We start from the raw sequence: 5849 nt of genomic DNA on the forward strand, positions 1-5849 counted from the left end.
TATAAAAGTGTAGAAATTAAGACAGTAAATAAGATCCGTAACGAGGACATTGGCATCTTCAGTCATAAAGCTTAGGGCATCCGAAGCCGAAGAGTGCACAGTAAGAAGCGGAACGAATATAATGCCTTGCGTAGCGATGTTACAGGTACCAAAGACGTCACAACCGGAAGCACAGCAGTGCCAGGACAGTCCCGTCAATCAGTAGATAATAATTACAGCCTGACATCGCCAGGGGGTACTAGTCTGTAACAGCGTGATGTCTGAACCACGCGATGCGGCGGAAAGCCCGAAATGATTTTGTTGTGTCAGTGTCTGTACATAATTGTACAAGAGATGCAGTCTGAAATTTTATCATTCAGCACTGACATGCTCAGTAATACTGCGATGGGAATAACTGGTGAGAAATTCATGTGCCGGCGGGATCAGCGATGACGAGGCATCATCCCTCGGTTGGCAGCGAGCCACATTCCGACGACACAGTCTCTCACGATGAGCCGACGCGAGCGAAACTATCTGCAGGTGTCAGTGCCCTGTACTTGACGTACAACTGAGATCTTATCACGAACCTCTCTCCTCGACGCGTCAGCTAACGGAACTTTCACAGCAGCGCTACAGAAACTGATTACGTAACCATTCGGAACCTACAACGTAACGGTGTTACGGTTTGCATGAACACTTTACATGACAGATATACCGCTCATATCTGCTCTTTCTACAGAATCTGAAGTTATCCTGCTTGCCATCTTACTTGTGAAACATGCCTGCTCCTTTGAATTTGTCATGATGTGAAGTGATTATGTGGATGTATTCGTCAGTTTGACTTTCGACTCTCATCTAAGCAAATTATATATAATAAGTGTTATTCCTTCTGTTCTTTATTGTTACTAGTCATCTGAATATTTTGTTTGCCTATATGAAATACAGAGATTTTCAAACGAATAGGAAACTATTTGTAATGATGTAGAACAATCTGGTCTCAACTTGCTGCTCGTTCCCAGACGTTAGCTCGTAGAGCTCATCAAGCTTGTGCTGCCAATTTAAAAAGCTACCAGACAAATACTAGAAGCAAGTTACAAGCAGAAACGGTGGTTATGGACAGTTATAACCTGCAGGCAGGTCACGAAAGCGCGCAGCGTTTCCGTAGTGTAGTGGTTATCACGTGCGCCTCACACGCGCAAGGTCCCCGGTTCGATCCCGGGCGGAAACAATATTTTAATTTTCTTCCGGCGTTTTTTTGTAGTTTTGGCGCGCAAGAAACAGTCTAAAATCTGTTCAGTGTTTGAGTTGGCGTTCTCTGTAATGTAAATTAAATTTTTATTTCTAAATTCAAGCTATTAGGATGGTTTCTATGATGTTTCGCAGCAATTTTTTTTTCAAGGAGGAATATGTTAGCAGCGAACGTTAAACATCAAAAAGTATTTTTTTAAAGTATCTATAGTGTAACCATAAATTGCAGTGAGACATGGACGATAAACAACACGAACAAGTTTGAAAATGTGGTGCTGCAGAAGCCTGCTGGAGTTTATATGGATAGATCGGATAAGCAGTGAAGAACTATAAAATCGAGTCGGAAGGAAAATAACATTACAGCACAGTTGAGGGAGGGGGTAGGGTTAAGGATACGTTCTGACGGAACCGTGACTAAAGCAAGCCGTATCATGTGCTTGTTCGCGCTGCTCCTCCCCGTCGGAGGTTCGAGTCCCCCCTCGGGCATGGGTGTGTGTGTGTGTTGTCCTTAGCGTAAGTTAGTTTAAGTTAGGTTAAGTAGCGTGTAAGCCTAGGGACCGATGACCTCAGCCGTTTGGTTCTATAGAACTTACCACGAATTTCCAAATTTTTGCCTGTGTTTGTTAGCGGTAGAAGCTATACAGAGATGAAGAAACTTGCATAGGACTAGCGTAGAGAGTTTTATCAAATCAGTCTTGGGAAGAAGACCTCAACACCACTACCAACAACGACGACGACTACAACAGATATAAAATGTTATACCTAACTTCGAAATTCTCATCTGCCCCGATTCACCTCCCAGTTTTCAAGTTATTCAGATAAGTCGTAAAACAACCTCTGTCGTACATCATTTGTTCATTTAGCGGCCGGTTACGTAAAACATGGAAAAACTGACATCCCAAAACCTCAACTAAGCAAACTAATTTTACTATAAAATTTTTTAGCATAAAATTCTTGCCTTTAGGATGAGATGTTACATAAGACCGGCTGATCTCTTACCTAATGTCTGACAAATTTATGTAAGAAACCCAGTTAAATGTTAAAAAAAAAAATCTAACCTGCAGTTGTTGCAGTTACTAACTCCGCGCTCTAAAAACGTTTGTGTCAACAACTGATTGTGTAGATTTGTTTAGCTATTTCCGCTGTACAGTCTGTTAAGTAAGAGCGTGATCAGCGTGACACACAGATGGTAAAAGATATCGTCCAATAAAGCGAGCCTTTGCCCTTCATGCAATGTCTATAAAGGATTAGTTTACTTTGATTTCTTGACTGAGATACACAAGAAGAGGCATGAGTGAACCGCACTGTCAAAGTCATACCCGTTTCTAACAAAATTATAGTGTATTACCCACTTCCATAAACATGATTTTGATCCTCCCACATACTGAGACACTGCAGCATGACTCATTTTCGGACCTTTGGGGCGACTACAGATAAACACAGCCTCAGAATACGAAGTGTAAGCTGCACTTATGTCTCTCCTTCCGTATTTCAGCCAAGAATTCAAAGTAAACTAATGCTCTATTGGGTTGTGAAAGAACTAAGACGATATATTTTACCATCTGTGTGTAATAATGACCACGCTCTTACTTACCGGACTGTATGTGGGTGAAATGACAAATTTAAGAACGCTAATTTGATACTATACGTTTGTTTTACTGATTAGAAAAATGTACGAGGTTTGTTTTTGTTCTGTGCCTATTTCAGAAAGCCTTTTTGGTATCAACGATTCACAAGTTACTACATTTACAACAGTTGTTCGAAGTGGCGTCCTCCAGCGTCAATGCAGGCATGGCGTTGTCGCACAAAGCTGTAACGTCTGTTTTTTTATTGTGATCATTCTTCTGACTGGTTCGATGCGGCCCGCCACAAACTCCTCTCCTGTGCCAATCTCTTCATCTCAGAGTAGCAGTTGCAACCTACGTCCTCAGTTATTTGCTAGATGTATTCTGGTCTCTGTCATTCCCTACAGTTTTTGCCCTCTACAGCTTCCTCTACTAGCATCGAAGTCATTGTCTGAATGTCATAACTGATATCCTATCATCTTGTCCCTTCTTCTTGACAATGTTTTCCATATATTTCTTTCTGATTCGTTGCAGAAACTCCTGATTCTGTACCTTACCAGTCCATCTAATTTTGAACATCTGTCTGTAGCACCACACCTTAAATGCTTCGATTCTCTTTTGTTCTGCTTCTCTGACAGTCCACTACCATACAATGCCGTGCTCTGAACGTTCGTTCTTAGGAATTTCTTCCTCGAATTAAGATCTAAGTTTGATACTAGTAGACTTCTCTTGGCCAGGAATACCATTTTTTGCTAGCGCTAGTCTGCTTTTGATGTCCCCCTTGTTTCGTACGTCATTGGTTATTTTGCTGCCTAGGTAGCAAAATTCCCTAATGCCATCTAATCCGTGATCACCAATCCTGACGTTATGTTTCTCGTTGTTCTCATTTCTGCTACTCCTCATTACTTTCGTCTTTCTTCGATTTACTCCGAATCCATATTCTCTGCTCATTACACTGTTCATTCCATTCAGCAGATCATGTAATAATTCTTCACTCTCAGTGACGACAGCGATGTCACCAGCGAATTTTATCATTGATATCCTATCACCTATCTGTTAATACAGACAGATTAAACGAGTATCACAAAAGACTAATTTGGGATCGCTCAGTCGAATGGGCACGTACAATTCTAGATTAAAAAGCGCTTTGCTCGTAACGGGGAAGAAACCACCGTTTTCGGCTCTGTGCGTCGCATTAAAGACTTGAGAAGTATTTGTTTTGGCTCACTCCAGATACACATTGCAGAACCGAAATTGCAAATATCTGCCGAAATATCAGAAAAAAATGCGCCTGCCGATTCTTAGGAGAGACATACTGTGTATTTACACTATGTGATCAAAAGTATCCCGATTACCCCAAAAACATACGTTTTTCATATTAGGTGCATTGTGCTGCCACCTAATGCCAGGTACTTCGTCAGTGACCTCAGTAGTCATTAGACATCGTGAGAGAGCAGAATGGGGCGCTACGAGGAACTCACGGACTTCGAACGTGGTCAGGTGATTGGGTGTCACTTGTGTCACACGTCTGTACGCGAGATTTGCACACTCCTAAACATCCATAGGTCCACCTTTTCGGGTGTGATAGTGAAGGGACACATACAGCACAAAAGTGTACAGGCTGACCTCGTCTGTTGACTGACAGAGACCGCCAACAGTTAAAGAGGGTCGTAATGTGTAATAGGCAAACATCTATCCATACCATCACTCAGGAATTCCAAACTGCATTGCGAACCACTGCAAGTTCTATGACAGGCAGGCGGGAGGTGAGAAAACTTGGATTTCAAGATCGAGCGGCTGCTCATAAGCCACACATCACGGCGGTAAATGTCAAACGACGTATCACTCGGTGTAAGAAGCGTAAACATTTGACGACTGAACAGTGGAAAAACGTTGTGTGGAGTGACGAATCACGGTACACAATATGGCGATCCGATGGCATGGTGTGGGTATGGCGATTGCCCGGTGAACGTCACCTGCCAGAGCGTGTAGTGCCAACAGTAAAATTCGGAGGCGGTGGTGTTATGGTGTGATCGTGTTTTTCATGGAGGGGGCTTGCACCCCTTGTTGTTTGGCGTGGCACTATCACAGCACAGGCCTACATTGATGTTTTAAGCACATTCTTGCTTCCTACCGTTTAAGAGCAATTCGGGGATGGCGACTGCATCTTTCAACACGATCGAACACCTTTTTATAATGCACAACCTGTGGCGGAGTGGTTACACTACAATAACATCCCTGTAATGGAGTGACCTACACTGGGTCCTGACCTGAATCCTATAGAACACCTTCAGGATGTTTTGGAACGCCGACATCGTGCCAGGCCTCACCGACCGACATCGATACCTCTCCTTAGTGCAGCACTCCGTGAAGAATGGGCCTCCATTCCCCAAGAAATCTTCCAGCTCCTGATTGCTCGTATGCCTGCAAGAGTGGAAGCTGCCAACAAGGCTAAGGGCGGGCCAACACCATACTTAATTTCAGCATTACCGATGGAGGGCGCCACGAACTTGTAAGTCATTTTCAGCCAGGTGTCGGGATACTTTTGATCACATAGTGTAGGGGCTTCAACTGAAAGCGAATATGGCGTCTCGCGACCGTGGACTGAAGAGACCTAGGGTGCGTTCGTTCATCTCATTGGTCTGTGTTCCAAAGTACGTTTAGAATACCTGATATGCTAGATATTGCTCTGCACGTTCGGAAAGACAGCCCAAAGTGCTTTTTCCACGCTATGACGTCAGAAAATCGGCACGCTCAACGTTGTGGTTCGAATGCTCGGTCCGTGTGCCGACGGCCTGTCATTAAACGTACACCAGCGCCACGCTCTCGCTTGATCCCCGTGTAAAGTGATCGGCGTCGCTGCGGTGGCAGCCTATAATTGGACTTGCAACATAATTGGCGACCGCAGAAAAGGTGCACTCCCTAATTGTCCATTACCGGCAATCTGTTTGCTCGTGATCAAAACGGGATTGTTAATTAGAAGCAGCGTCGATAGTGATCGCCGACACTGGTGCAGCCTCCCTTGTAGAGAGCAGTGGGCTACGGGCGCGCGGCGCT

The 5849-nt window shown here is 43.9% G+C and overlaps 1 non-coding gene across 1 annotated transcript; it reads left to right on the forward strand.

Annotated features, from left to right (window-relative positions):
* The first annotated feature begins 1134 nt into the window (after nucleotides 1-1134).
* Trnav-cac (transfer RNA valine (anticodon CAC)) lies at nucleotides 1135-1207 on the forward strand. The gene has a single exon. It is a non-coding gene; the product is annotated as a tRNA-Val (tRNA).
* Nucleotides 1208-5849: the final 4642 nt, after the last annotated feature.

The sequence above is a fragment of the Schistocerca nitens genome, chromosome 2, assembly GCF_023898315.1.
Source record: "Schistocerca nitens isolate TAMUIC-IGC-003100 chromosome 2, iqSchNite1.1, whole genome shotgun sequence".
NCBI lineage: Eukaryota > Metazoa > Arthropoda > Insecta > Orthoptera > Acrididae > Schistocerca > Schistocerca nitens.